Source organism: Ursus arctos, unplaced genomic scaffold (genome assembly GCF_023065955.2).
Source record: "Ursus arctos isolate Adak ecotype North America unplaced genomic scaffold, UrsArc2.0 scaffold_29, whole genome shotgun sequence".
Taxonomy (NCBI): Eukaryota; Metazoa; Chordata; class Mammalia; order Carnivora; family Ursidae; genus Ursus; species Ursus arctos.
In genome coordinates this window covers 16,586,613-16,602,472 of record NW_026622974.1, presented here as the reverse complement: position 1 = coordinate 16,602,472, position 15,860 = coordinate 16,586,613, and the positions used below count along the sequence as shown (strand labels likewise).

The 15,860-nt window shown below is 37.9% G+C and overlaps 1 protein-coding gene and 2 pseudogenes across 13 annotated transcripts in view; 2 read left to right on the top strand and 1 right to left on the bottom strand.

Moving 5' to 3' along the window:
- LOC113261161 (dystonin) overlaps positions 1 to 15,860 on the top strand; it is a 453,463-nt gene that overhangs the window by 8,743 nt on the left and 428,860 nt on the right. The gene's annotated exons all lie outside the window — the stretch shown is intronic.
- On the bottom strand, positions 6,973 to 8,927 carry LOC113261162 (nucleophosmin-like; annotated as a pseudogene).
- LOC113261327 (transcription factor BTF3-like) lies at positions 13,282 to 15,832 on the top strand (annotated as a pseudogene).

Here is a 15,860-nt window from a genome sequence, read left to right as displayed (position 1 = left end):
CCAGTTCTTCTCTTGGCAAGGAAAGTTCCCTGAAAAAGATTCTTTGTTACCTTCTGTTCCTCACCTCTCATGTATTTCTCAACTTTGTGTAATCTGGCTTCTGCCACTACCACTTAAAGTCACTCAGCTCACTGATGAGTTCCAAATTGTTCAATCAAATATTTCAGTCTTTAACTTAATCAACATATCTTGTATTTGACACTGTTGGCCACTGATCCCTCTTTGAAACTTTTCTCCCAGGGTTTTGGACAATACTCTTAATTTTGCTCCATTTTCTGGCCGTGGTTCCCTCTGTTCCTGCATTGGATCCCCTCCTACTTATGTTGATATTCCCATGGTTCTGCCTTGGGCCCATTTTTTTAAAACAGCTTCGTTGAGCTATAATTCACATGCTATACAGTTCACCCTTTTAAAATGTACAATCAGTGAGTTTTAGTATGTCTGCAAGGTTGTGCAACCATCACACAGTTTAATTTTAGAACATTTTTATTACCCTCAAAAGAAACTCCGTACCTGTAAGCAGACATTCCCCATTCCCACCTCCCACTTCCTTCCTCCATCCCCAGCCCTCAGTAACCACTAATCTACTTTTTGTTTTAATAGATGTGTGGGGCCTGATTTTTGCCCACCCTGTTTAAACTCTACTTGCAGGATCTAACCATACTTACTGTTTTAGTTTACCCACATATAATGGTAACTCAGAAATCTGTATCTCAAATTCAGACTTCACTCTTGACCTCCCTCATTTTCGCATGGAGGTACCATAGTTATCTCAGACTGAACACTGAACTCATCAGTCCCAAACCCAACTACCACTGTTTTGGAGAGTGGCACTGCCCTCACCCCTACCCTCTGCAACTGCTCAAACTAGAAATCTGGAAGATATGACAGATCCCTTCCTGTCCATCCTGTCCTCTTTTAAATCTCTGTTGTCTGCCTCCCTTATTACACCCATTGTGGTTACCATGGTTCAGACCCTATAATAGGTCACTAGACCAGTCCCCCTGCCTTCTCATCCCCAATCCATACACACTAATTTAATAAGAATCATTCCAAAATACAATTTTTTTTAAAGTAGACTCCCTGCCAAGCGTGGAGCCCAACATGGGGCTTGAACTCATGACCCTGAGATGGAGACCTGAGCCAAGAGTTGGCTGCCCAACTAACTGAGCTACCCAAGCGCCCCCTAAAACACAAATTCTTAACACTTTTATTAGTCAGGGAGACATTCAGATTCAAGTAATCTCAACATAAAAATGGATTATTAATAAACAGGGATTTATATTCTCCCACAGCAAGGAGTCTAGAGGTGCTGCAGGCTTTGCTTGAGTTTCCTGCTTGTAGGATGGCTGGCACAACTCCAGACATCAGCCTAAATTTGAGGAGGAAGGAGAAGAAGGGATAGAGTTGGCCAAGGAAGGATATTCATCAGGAATTAAAAATTTTTGGCAGAAGCTTTTCCAGTTAAGTTTCTTCTTACACTTCACTGGTCAGAACTGTGTCACAGGCCATCTGCAAGGGAAGCTCAGGATATGAGATTTATTTTTCCTAGCTTCTGTAGTAGAGGTAGTCAAGGGAGAAACGGTTGGGTAAGACATATTCCTCTCCTACTTAAAATCCTTCAGTGGCTTTCCACTTCCCTAATTAAATTCAACTTTCTCTTTTTATTTTTAAGTAACCTCTGCACTTGACATGGGGCTTGAACTTAGAACCCCGAGATCAAGAGTGCACACTCCACCAAATGAGCCAGCCCGGTGCCCCAAGTTCAACTTTCTTAATATGACATTAGAATGATCTTTATCCTGACGTCCTTGTGATAGTTCTAGTCTGACCATTTGTCTACATTTTTAATTCTCCAAACAGATCATGACCTTTTAGGATTATTCTTTTGTCCATGTTATTTTCAACTGAGAAAGCCTCTTTTTCTCTTCGATTCCTCTCATTGCCCACCCACCACCAGCAAAAACAAATATACTCAGGCGCAAAAGACTAACTCCTGACTTCCCTTCGAAATGTAGTTCATAGGTCATTTCTTCCAGGAAACTTTCCTAGTTACCTCTTCATAATAATAATTGAGTTTTTTGTTCATCTCTTCTGCAAGATTGTGTCTTGAAGGTAGTCTAAATCCTTAGTTCTTAGCTCAGTGTCTAGCACTGAATAAAGCTCAGTAAATGTTTGGTAAATGAATGAATATTTGATGTTTTCTTCTTTAAAATTTATTAAATTTATTTTTTAAAGATTATTTATTTATTTATTTATTTATTTGAGAGAGTGTGAGAGTGAGAGAGATCACAGACGGAGAGGAAGAAGGAGAAGCAGACTCACTGCTGAACAGAGAGCTCGATATGGGCCTTGATCCCAGGATCCTGAGATCATGACCTGAGCTGAAGGCAAAAGTTTAACGAACTGAGTCACCCAGGTGCCTTTCTTTCTTTCTTTCTTTCTTTCTTTCTTTCTTTCTTTCTTTCTTTCTTTCTCTTTCTTTCTTTCTCTTTCTTTCTCTTTCTTTCTTTCTTTCTTTCTTTCTCTCTCTCTCTTTCTTTCTTTCTTTCTTTCTTTCTTTCAGATTTATATATTTATTTTAGAAAGAGAGATAGAATGGAGGTAAGGGGCAGAGGGAGAGGGAGAGAGGGAGGGACTCCGTGCTGAGCTTGGAGCCTGATGCAGGGCTCAGTCCCATGACCCTAAGATCAGGACCTGAGCCAAAATCGAGTCAGATGCTTAACTGACTGCACCACTCAGACACCCTGCTGTTTTCTTTATAAAGTCAGTTTAATTCTCAATTTTCATGGATTCTGTAACTTTCCAAATATTCTCGTATCTGTCTTTTACTTAAAGGGAAATAGATAGTTTTCATTTTTTATTTCAGACATACAGTTATGCCTTAGTTAACTTTGTGTATTTACTTTGAAAATACACAAATTCAGGGACTTTTTAAAAAGAGTTGAAAATATTCCCTGACATTTTTATTCATTATTGAAAGGATTTGAATACTTTGATGTGAGAGTTTTAAACAAAAATTTTAATATTTAATGTTTTTACTCTACCTTATAATATGAAAAATCAATGTAAGTATATTCTGAATTGTCTTGTAACCAATTTACCTTATTGCTGGTATTGTCACTCAGTGCCTGGATTTTATGTTTTGTTCACAATCACATTGGTGCCAAGTGGTATTGTTTTAACTATCATGATCTTAAGAGAAAAGATTAGGGCAGTGTTAATGTGTGATTTATGCATTCATGCCAGGTGAAAGCCAACTGTGGTTTGGTAATCTCTGTACAACTATTTTTGAGAAATATGCTAGTAAATTTGAATAAAAAGCATCAGAAATACCAAATATTGAGGTAAATATATAATTGTATTTCATTCCTTTTAATTTCTTTAAAATACCTATAATTGTTTAGAGCACAAATGATAACATTGTCTTGTGGATGTATGATGTGTACCTAGAGATTTGACAACGATAGTGTAGACAAGTACAGGGGAGTAAATGGACTCCCTGTATGATCGCAACATTTTTATATTTTATATGAAGTGGTATATTAATTCTAAGCGGAATGAAAAGTTAAGGATGCACCTTTTAATCCCCAGAGAAACCAATAAAAAATAATGCAAAGTCAATAGATAAACCCAAATTGAATTCTAAAAGATACCTAAATGATCCAAAGAAAGAAGAAATGAAGGAAAAAAGGGACAAAAAACAGAGGGGACAGGCTGAAAATAAAATCTGAAATGGTAGACCTAAATCCATATTATAATTACATTAGATATTAATGGATTAAACATTCTGATTAAGAGATAGATTCTCAGAATGTATACATAGTGAGACCTGACTATGCTATTTATGAGAGATGTACTTAAAAACCCAGTTAGATTGAGAGTGAATGGATGGAAAAAATAAATGATGCATATGATAGTCAAAAGAGGGTAAGAGTGGCCATATTATATCAGATAAAATAGATATCAAGACAAATAGAGATAAAGAGGGATGTTCCATAATGATAAAAGGGCTAATTGTTCTGGGAGACATAATCATAAATGTGTATGTGTTTAATAACAGAGCCTTAATGTATGGAGTAAAAATTATTGAAATTAAAGGGAGAAATAGGGTTTCTCCTGTTTCTATTTGGTTGTAAAAATTACTTAAAAACAATAAAATCTTAAATCAGAATAGTGGGATGCAGCCAAAGCAGTGTTCAGAGGAAAACATAAAGCTTTGATCGCTTACATTAGAAAAAAAAGAAAGACCTAAATTTTAACAAGTTTTCAACTTTAAGAAGTTAGAGGATAAAACAAGGGTAAAATAAGCACAAAGTAAGTAGAAGGAAGGAACTAATAAAGAGCAGACATTGATGAAATAGAGAAAAAAACATACAATAGAAAAAATGAACAAAGCCAGAATTGGTTCTTTGAAAATACCAACAAAGTGTTTATTTTTTTATTTATTTTTTTAAGATTTTATTTATTTATTTGGCAAGGAGAGAGAGAAAGAGAGAGAACACAGTGGGGAAGGGGCAGAGAGAGAGGGAGAAGCAGACTCTCTGCTGGGAGCCTGATGTGGGGCTCAATCCCAGGACCCTGGGATCATGACCTGAGCCGAAGGCAGACGCTTAACTGACTGAGCCACCCAGGCATCCCTGAAAATACCAACAAAGTGTTTAAATATCTAGCTAGACTGATCAAGAAAGAAACAAAAATCATTGATATGAAACATGGAAGAGAGCTTGTAACTATAGAACCTATAGCCATTAAAAGAATGAGAGAATATTCTGTATAATTTGATGCCAAAAAACTTGACAACTAAGATGAAATGGACAAATATCTATTGATAGCCCTTCAATTATCCATCCTGTGCATATTTCATCATGTCTTAGAATTGTTCTAACCCCCAAATCTTGAATTCTGAAACACCTCTCTCTATACAACCTCCTATCTTTGCACCTCATCATGCACTTAAAAAAACGTTTTTTTAAAAAAAATTTTAAGTAAACTCTACTCCACATGTGGGGCTTGAACTTAAGACTCCAAGACCAAGAGCCATATGTTCTCCTGACTGAGCCAGCCAGGTGCCCCTCATCATGCAGTCCTAATGAGTTTCTGCCTTACCTTCGTCAGGACCTCTGGTCCTAAATCTTCCCTAGCTTTCAGCCTATCAGCACTTTCTGACTACTTCACTTGCCGTTCTGCTCAGTATAGACCCTTAATCAATTGTATAGAGAAGCTTTTACTGTTATTCTCTCTTTAGTCATGCAGTTACTTGCTCTGCCCCCAGTGACTTTGACAATTCCCAGACCTGAGTCAATCTCATGGACTGCTTTTCTATTTCTTTGCCTACAAGACCTGTCCTTGTTGGACATAATAAAACCCAGTCATTTGGTTCATTGTATAATCCAGCAGTCATGTCTGCTCTTTTTTAGTATATTAGCTTCTGCTTTGTAACACATTACTTGAAATATTAGCTATTTAGCTCATGATTCCAGGGACTGGCAACTTGGGCTGTGCCCAGCTGGGCAGTTGTTCTGGTGTGAGTCAGGCTTGGCCCATCACTGCTGGGGTGTCACTGATGTGTCAGCCTCAGGCAAACTCAGTTTTTTCCTCTACAGGTCTCTCCTCTTCCAGCAAGGCAAGCCATATTGGTTCACTTGTGGCTAGATTCGGGTTCCAAAAGCAGCAAGTGTGGAATAAGTGAGCTCTCTGGAGGTCTAGGCCCTGAACTTATAAGTATAATGCCTCTACTTACACGTTGTTGGCCACAGCAAGTCATAGGAGTGGGCGGAATAGAGTCCTGATGGGAGGAGTTGAAAGTATTGTGGGCACATTTGCAACCTACCATAAATAATCTTTTGATTTATCTCTGCTGTGCTTACGTACTACTCTCCCCAAAGCACTCATTTTAAGCTTTTTCTGTTGTTTTCCCTGGACAGTCTTTCCCTGGACATCTCAGATTTCATATGTATGGAAATTACTAGCCCTGATTTAATTTTTCAATTTTTTTGAGGTATAATTTCCAGTTTTAGAATATTTTCTATCACCTCAGAAAGATTTCTCACACCTGTTTGCATTTAATTCCTGTTCCCACCCCTACCTCACAAAACCACTAATCTACTTTCGTTATCTCTAGATTTGCCTTTTCTGGACCTTGAATATAAGTGGAATCATGTAATATGTAGTCTTTTTGCATCTGGCTTCTTTCATATACCTTGATGTTTTCGCAGTTTATCCATGTTGTAGCATGATCAGTAGTTTGTTCATTTTTATTGCTAAATAGCCATCCATTCTATGAATATGACACACTTTGCTTATTGATTCACCAGTTAACGGACTTTGGATTTTTCTCCCCGGTTTTTAGCTGTTATAAATAATGCTGCTATGAATATTTGCTTAAAATCTTTGTGTGGACATTTGTTTTCATTTATCTTAGGTAGATACCTAGGAGTAGAATCACTTGCTTATGTGATAAGTTCATGTTTAATTTTTAAAGAAGTTGTCAAACTGTTTTCCAAAGTGGCTGTATATTCTCATTAGCAATGTATGAGGGTTCTAGTTTCTTCACTTCTTTGGCAGTACTTGTTACTGTCTGTCTCTTTAACTGTAGCCATTCTAGTGGGTCTGAAGTGGTATTCTGTAATTTTAATTTGCATTTCTCTAATGCTTCATGATTTTGAGCATGTTTTCATGTTCAAATGGTTCAAATATTTGGCCATTTTTATTATTTTATTAAAATACATATTTCACATGTGTATATTTGTCTCCCACCATTTCCATTTGTCTGATCACTACTACAACTATATCCTATTGTAACATTCCATACATACTTAAAACCATGCAAAGGGTGGAGTTCCAACTTCAAAAATTAAACAGGCATTTTGGACAACATAATCTTGGCAACGGAACCTGGGCTACATTTGTCAGACACAGTCGGGAAAGTTTTCACTCTGCGTTGTAAAAAGGACAGCCAGATAGGAACTTTTACAGCAATGAAATAAGATGGAAGAATTTTACCAAACTGTTTAGATTTTTACAGAGACTTCTCCACTGCCAGAGATCTTGAATAAGCCACCTGGTCAGTCATCCAGAGCAGTTCTTCACACAATTAATGACCTTGGCTTCCACTTAGGGAAGATAACCACCTTTTTCTCTGTTCGTTTGCATTTTGCTTTAACATACTCTGTGGAACTAAGTCCCTTCTGTGTTTCAAGGGTTTTTTTTTTTTTTTTCTTGTTTTTTGAAGAATCTTGACCTTTTTGTCTTGGTGTTAATAGTCTTGAGTCTTTACCATTCTGGTTTGATTTTTGTGCACTCTTGGCTGGAATATCTCATATAGATTTCTTTATTGGGTTTTCCCTTTAGCCCTCTCATCATCAAAATTGTCATCATCATCATCATCATATCATCATCTTCATCAGCAACAAGTTTTATTTTTTTCTGTGGAACTTCACTACCACTTCCAGGGGCAGATCATTTTCCAGACATACTTAGGAGTTTCACGTCCTCCTCCTCTTCATCTTCTGACTCTGCATTCCTACATAGCTACTAAATGCTGTCCACTAATATGCACAGCCCTGAATCACACTTCAACCGTAAGACCACAGGTGGTGTTATTTGAAAGCCCCTAAGGGAAATCATTGGCTGTACAGACATTTTCAAAGTTGCCAGTGTTACTTTAATTGGGCTGCTGCTTCAACACTGTACAACTCATCTTTTTAGACTGAAGAGCATGTATATTTATTATCACATACATATAAAAGAAGCAAACATACCAATAAAAAGGTGAAAGGCTATGGGATTTAATAAAATAAATGAACACTGGGTTATGCCTTACATATAAGAATCAAACATTTCTATAGCATTCTCAAATAAACTATATAGGAGAACAGATTAATGACTTCATTTGATTTTTTAAGTTGAGAGATAATTGACATACAGCATATTAGCTTTAGGTGTGCAACATAATGATTCAATATTTATATATATTGAGAAATGATCACCATAGTAAGTCGAATTAACATCTATTACCACACATAGTTACAAAAATTTTTTCTTATGATTAAGATTTATTTTCAGAGTTGGGGCACCTGGGGCTCCAGTTGGTTAAAGGTCTTCCTTCAGCTCAGGTTATAATCCCGGGATCCTGGGATTAAGCCCCGCATCAGGTTCCCTGCTCAGTGGGCAGCCTGCTTCTCCCTCTCCCTCTGCCACCTCCCCTGTTTGTGCTTTCTCTCTCCCTCTCTCTGTCAAATAAATAAATAAAATCTTAAAAATAAGAATTTCTTCTCAGAGCAACTTTCAAATATACAACACAGTATTATTAACTGTAGTTACCATGTTATACAGTACATCTCCTAGACTTTTTTATTTTATAATATAAGTTTGTTCTGTTGACCCCTTCATCCCTGTTGCTTATTCCCACTCCTCCTCTGGCAGCTACAATCTGTTCTCTGATGTATGAGTTCAGTTTTTTGTTTTGTTTTGTAAATAGATTCCACATGTAAGTGAGATTATAGGTACAAGAAAACTATTCAGATCTGCCTGTTTTTCTTTTTTAAATATTTTATTTTTAAGTAATCTCTACAGCCACTGTGGGGCTCGAGCTCACAACCCTGAGACCAAGTGTCGCATGCTCCACCAGCCGAGCGAGTCAGGCACCGCAGATCTGCCCATTTTTTATTTTTTATTATTTTTTTCTTTCTCTTGAGTTGTTTGAGTTCTTCATGTGTTTTGGATTTTAAGTCCTTATCAGATATATGATTGTACAATTCATCTTTTGCACCAGTCCCTAAACTGATCGTTCTTAAAGATAACTGGTGTTCATTTTCATCATTATCCAACTTAAAGTGACGATCTTAGTCGGCTTTTAGTTCACACCCGGAAAGATAGTTCTGGGGTTTCATGGGGCTCATGTCCATGTCCGCTGAACCTTCCATGGGGTGGTGGCACACACAGGTGGGAGAGAAGGTGGACAGAGATAAATGACTACTATTCTAGAGAATAGCCATGTAGGATGGACTCATAGCAGGGCTGATCTTTGCCCATTTTTAAACTGTGTTTCGTGTCTTCTTGTTGTAAGAGTTCTTTATATATTCTGGATACAAGTCCTTTAACAGATACAGGATTTGTGAATGTTTACTTATGGTCTGTGGTTTTTCTTTTCATTTACTTAATAGCATCTTTTTTAATAAAAGATTTTATATATTTATTTGACAGAGAGAGAGGGGGCAGGCAGAAGGAGAAGCAGGCTCCCTGCTGAGCAAGAAGCCTGATGTGGGACTCTATTTCAGAAACCTGGGATCATGACCTGAGCCAAAGGCCAATGCTTAACCACCTGAGCCACCCAGGAGCCCCAATTAATAGTATCTTTTTAAGTGTAAAATTAGTTTTCCACTAAGTCTTATTTATGAATTGTTTCCCTTTATGGTGTCATATCTAAGAACTCTGCCTCTCCCAGGGTCATGAAAATTTTCTGTTTTTTCCCTAGAAATTCTATAGTTCTGGTTCTTGCATGTAATCTATGATCCATTTTGAGTTTTTCTTTATTTTATGAGTGTATGCATTATTGGTATTCATTTAAATATTAATAGAGTTCATCAGTGAAGCCGTATGAGGCTGGTGTTTTCCTTGTGGGAATATTTTAAATCATAAATTTAAAATTTAAGTATTCAATTTCTTTACTTTTTATATGCCTGTTCGGATTTTCTATTTCTTCTGGAGTCAGTTTGAAAATTTGTGTCTTTCCAGGAATTTGTTCATTTCATCTAAATTGTTTAATTTGTTGGCTTAATAGTACTTTTAGATTTCTTTTTTCTTATGTCTAGGCAGAAAGTTGGGGCTTTCATTATCTTGTTCTGTTGCACACTTCTCTGACTATGCTTGCGTCCAGGGCTAGGTGACAGGAAGACAGAGAGAATATATTCTAGTGGTGAGAATTGACCCCACTCTCTTGGGATCAGAGAGGAAGGTTTCCTTCCTAAGAGTTTTGGCTCCTATACTGTTGGGACTTCTAATGTCACTTCCTGTGGGATTGCTTAAAGGGCTGGGGCTCAGGAGAACTCAGAAAAAAAGTGGGGGATTTTTGCACTCCCTTTCTCATTCCTCAAGTCTGAATAAGGGGCCTTCTCTTGGAGTTCTCTCTGAGCCTCGGTACCCAGCTCTAGGTTTCAGGCTGTGATGCTGTGTTGCGTTTAGTCTGCAGGATACTGGAGACCAAAAATGGCAAATTCATGATTAATTTGGTGGTGCTTCAAATTCTGGCCATTTTACTTCAACCCCCTTGCTACTAGTTGCTTCTCAGAGCCTTCAGATAGCTAGTCGCTCAGTGCATTCCGTTCAGTTGTATAGTTGTATTCGGTGGAGAGACGTATGCTTATTCTACTTTACTGTACCCAGAGCCATGATCTGTTTTTATTTTTTTAAAGATTTTATTTATTTTAGAGAGGGTGGGGGGAGTATGGGTGGGGGGAGGCATAGAGGGAGAGACTCTTCAAGCAGATGGGGGCTTGATCCCACAACCCATGAAATCATGATGTGAGCTGAAACTGAGAGTTGGATGCTCGACCAACTGAACCACCCAGGTGGCCCACCATGATCTGTTTTTAAGTAGTCTGTCCTCCCTCCACCTTAAGCCCATTGCTTTTCTCTTTTTATTTATTTATGTTTTGAAAAATCTTGTAGCATTTTGCCATCTTAGATGATGCTGGTAGAGATGTGTATTGCTACATATAACTCATGTAACATTGAAGATTCCATTTATTTCATCATTATACTTTCAGTAACCTAACTTTGTTTTTGTTTGGAGAAGTTTTCTTTCCTTTTCTTTTCTGATCAGTCTCATCATCCTCCAGTTTGATGGATATTCAGAATTTCCTTTTGATTTCTGAAAACAAAATAGACTGGGATTTAAGAACTACCTACAGATTTTGGAGAAAACAGTATACATTTTATCCTCTTATTGATATTATTTACAAAGAGAAAAGAACTCTCACATTAAGAATTAGGTAGTAGACCATTAACAAGCTTGAAATGACTAACCGAATAACTCTGGAGAATCATTAACAAACATTAAATAAGTAAATTCCTGCCATTACCTACTCTGCAGTGAGCAGCGTGGAGGAGGAAGCAGGCATTTTCAAGCATTTGAGACTGATAAAGAGTGTGACTGCCTCTTGCTTTAAAAGCTGCCATAGGGCTGTCCCAAAGGAATTCCAAATATATTTGGGAAGATTTGGTGAAATTGTCTAGTTTTTTAAAAGTGACACAGTATAACAGAAATTTGCAATACAAATAGAAACTTAAAAAAGTTTAAAAATTATAATAATGAGAGGTCTTTTTCTTCTGTTCTGAATTCCTTCTATGGGATCTCGACCTTTGGGGGACATTGTGAGAATCCGATGAAATCTATGGTCTCTCTCCCTAGAAATATTAGGGGTACATAGACATATACTATGCATGTACTTTCAGGTACCTGTGGAGGCCCTCTTAATGCAGAGATAGACCCCAGTTAAGAAATCTGGTTGTAAGATGACCAGATATCCTTGTCTGGTTAGCATTGGCATCATTTTTGAAAATCTCTACCAAGTGAAAATTTGTCCTGGGTAATGCCTTTGGCTGGGCGAGTTGAGCTTTAGTTCCCACTATGGTTCAGGTGTGAGATGTAGATAACTTTCTTTTATTACTGGTAATACTTGGAGAAATAGTAATTCATAAAATCGTTCTCAATCCATAATCTACAACTGGAAATTCTAGCTCAGATTTTTTACTGCAGCATAGAGGTTGACGTACTCCACGTTTGCTTAACAGTGAACAAGTACATCTTCAGGGAATAGTGGGGCCACAAATACTCCCTGGGGCGATGTTTCTCAGCTTGCCTTTACCTTGCTGCAGTGTTAGGGCTGCATGAGAGGTCAAGTGGTAGAGTGGAAATAATCCTGACTTCATTGTTAAAAGACCTGAAGTCAAGTCTTGTTTTTAGCTTAACTTGGGTAAGTCTCTTAATATTGCTGGGGCGCACTTTGTCCTTTGATACACCAGAAATAGCCATACCTGTTCTATCTTTTTATGGGATGTTCTGAGAATCAGTGAAAATAATATATGTGATTTTAAAAATATGCAAACCTGTCGATTCAAAGATAAAGGAACACATAGCCATGACAGAATGGAGACTTCATTCATTCACCATGCATTTTTTTCATTAGCAGATATCTATAAATCTAACATGCATAAGGAGTCTTTGATTTCTCTCTATTCTCCTGATTGGAAATATGGCCCTACTACCTCTCAAAAACTTTTTAGACTCTGTTCATCTTGTATAGAAAAAAAAAAAAGAGAGTAAAAGGAAGGTTAGTGATATAGAATGAGGAAGTCAAATGATCTGTGTAATGTTTGAGTTGAAAAAAAAATCAGTAATCAAGTAGTTTATATGAGCTCTTAAATTGATAGTCAAAGGAAGCAGGGTGATTTTAGGCTCTTCTGGAAATTGTGAGATCTCATCCTGCCGCATATCCTGCTCTGGAGATGACTTAGTTATGGGAAAATGATAATAGCTACCGTTTTTTGAGAGCTTTCCTGTCTTCACATATGTCCTATCTCATTTAATCATCACTTGCCCAAGGTCATACAGAGGTTGTTCCCTGAGCTGAAATTCCAACCCTGGTCCTTTTACCTGCACAGTCCATGCTTATAGCTACCTGGCTGCAGAAAAGTGGGGCCTAATCAGAACAAGCTAACTGGCATTTGCCTTTTCTAAGGTTCATAGGGATCAAAGTTAATTCACATTCTTTAACCTTGAAAGCTCAGAGTAACCTTTGAGCTTGCTCTCTGGGACTTCAAGATAGAGAGGATTGCCATCTGAAAGCAGGGTGGGATTCAGATGGAATCAAGTTTTAGCTTTAAGAAATAAAGATCTCTGAGCTCCACTTTTTAATTTTTGAAATACTTAAAGAAGTGAATTTCCAATATTTAATCTATTTTCTGAGAGCTCCTTTTTCATGCTTATTGGAATTTACATTTCTGAGTTATTAGAAAATATGAAACAAATGATTATTATAACTTGTAAATACAGTGCATTTTCTCCATTATTATTAGGAAGAAAAATGTGCTGGTGTTTTCCACAGATGCAGTCAGATGCAGACTGAGGGGCTGAATTCCCCCTTGGTCTGCTCTTTGACGAAGCTGCAGTCTGCCGGTTACATTACTGATGTGGCAGAACGAAAGAAACCAAAGGCTGCATTTTAAATAACATTCCTAGTTGTTTAGATTCCCTTAAGATATTGAGAATATCTAGCTATGTGTCTGAATCATATGCCATACTGGATGGGAGGTAAAATTAGGAACTATTGGCTGGCTACTGCTACATTATAATTTCTCTAGAAACCTCAAGAAAATAATGGACTCAAGCATGCCTTGAGCTGTTCTCTGAGAAACTATGGCAACAGGCCTTTTAATTAAGCTGAACTAGTGTGTGTAGCTTAGAAAAACAGAGAGATACTGCCAACTGATAGGGAGAGTGTATGGGAGTAATCCAGAAAACTAAAAAAAAATTCTTTTTAGATATATTTAGATAACTCTTTGTTATCTATATTGTTCAAAGAAACAGTTGGAAAATCTTTTAGTGGATATGCATATTTGGCTTTGGAATATAATATTTTTGCTATAAGAAAATATAGTTTCCTAATTATGCTTTTTAAGATCAATATTCAAATTAATTTGTGTTTCTTGAGTACACGTTAACTAAAGTTGGAAGGGCCAGCCTGGAGGCATCTCAGTTGCAGAGGGCAACCAACCCGGTATAGTCACAAAAAGGACTGGTCACAAAAAGGACGATCTTTTCATTTTGGTAATGGAGACTATGTATATGCCACAGTGAAATGCACTGGTGGGCTGTTGGTCAACAAATTAGTAAACTGGCACCCAGCTGAGATGAACCATTTACAGCCCATGTGCTAGAATTTGTAAACTCAGAGCATAACAAAAAGTAATTTAGAAAACCAAAACTAAGCAGGAAGTCAAGAGTTGTCATTTTTCTAGGATCAAAATATGGGTTATGCTAATAACCCCCAGGACGGAGACTTCTTTCCCAGGGAGAGTTTGAGTTTCTGCCTATTGTATTAACGTCCTGTCTGATTAGTGTTCCCATTCACTCTTAAAAATGCACCTGTTTGGGGGATAAATTGTACAGTTACTTGGTAAGGGCAATAGCACAAAAGAAGAATAGCCTCTAATGAAATAATGTAATGGTGACAAATATAAAACTCATAAGCCAGAGAAGTATAGGAACTGGCTCTTAAAATAGTCTGTTATCCAGTCTCCTTGGCTCTGGCTTGCAGTTTGCCTTTTATTGTATTGTTGGCAGAGTTTGCTATCAGAATCAGATCTGATCTTCCACTCCTTTTGCTTAATGGCATTGCTTACAGAATTAGTATACCGGTCCTCAGTCTTAGCTCCACCCTACCTCTAACACATACATTACCTAAACTCAAACAAGGCCTGGTTGTTCAGTGTTCACTCTTCCCCCTGTGTTTTCCTACTATGGCCAGTGGTGGAATTACTCTACTCTTTTTGTGTGTGTATGTCTGTATGTGTGGCAAACTCTTACTCATACTTAAAAACGAAGATTAAACATCTCCTCTTTCCTTCCTTTATCTCACAACCCTCCCTTAATCCTCTCAAACATTCTGCTCTCTGGGGCTGGATGAGGGCACCAGATAAAGGGATTACACATCTGTCCTCTCGAGGCAGGTACTTTGTACAGTTGACCCTTGAACAATGCAGGGGTTAGGAGTGCTCCCCTCCCTCCCCGCCAAGTTTTGACTTCCAAAACTTAACTGCTAATAGCCTACTGTTGACTGGAAGCCTTACTGAGAACATAAATAAAGGATTAACAATATTTTTTATGTTTTATGTATTACATACTGTATCCTTACAGTAACGTAAGCTACAGAAAAGAAAATGTTATTAAGAAAATTCAAGGGAGAACTTCTGGCCTTCTTCTAGCTACCATCTTGCGTCCCCGCATGTGTGCACCTAATCTCAACCTGAGACCCCCTGAGCATCAACCCTAGTCCCCCATTTCCACTCCAACAAGGTGAAAGAAACTATCACGAACCAGGAGAAACTCATCAAACTGCAAGCAGGAGTGCGCATGGGCGGGAAAGGAACTGCTCACCGAAAGAAGCTGGTTCATAGAACGGCTACGGCAGATGATGAAAAACTTCGGTTCTCCTTAAAGAAGTTAGAGGTAATGTACCGTATGGTGACTAACACAATATAATAAAAAATCATTAAAAAAAAAAAAGAAGTTAGAGGTAAACCGGATCTCTGGTATCGAAGAAGTGAATATGTTCACAAACCAAGAACAGCGATCCACTTTAACAAACCTGAAGTTCAGGCATCCCTGGGGTGAATACTTCCGCCATTACAGGCCATGCTGAGAGAAAGCAGCTGACAGAAATGCTGCCCAGGATCTTAAACCAGCCCGGTGCAGACAGTCTGACCAGTTGAAGGAGACTGGCTGACGCTCTGCCCACACTATCTGTGGACAGAAGAGCAACACTTGCTACCGAAGAGGAGGATGATGATGAAGCTCCAGATCTTGTGGAGAATTTTGATGAAGCTTCCAAGGAATTGGACTGAATTGAGTCAACTTCTCAAGAAGATAAAACTTGAAGAAGTGACTGGGAGCTGCTATTTTGTATTACGACTGCTTTTAAAAATTTTGTTCACGGATCTGGTAAAATCTAGATCTCTAATATTTTTAAGCCCAAGGCCCTTGGACACTGCAGCTCTTTTCAGTTTTTGCTTACACACAATTCATTCTTTGCAGCTAATTAAGCTGAAGAAGCCTAGGAATAAAATCTGAAACAAGG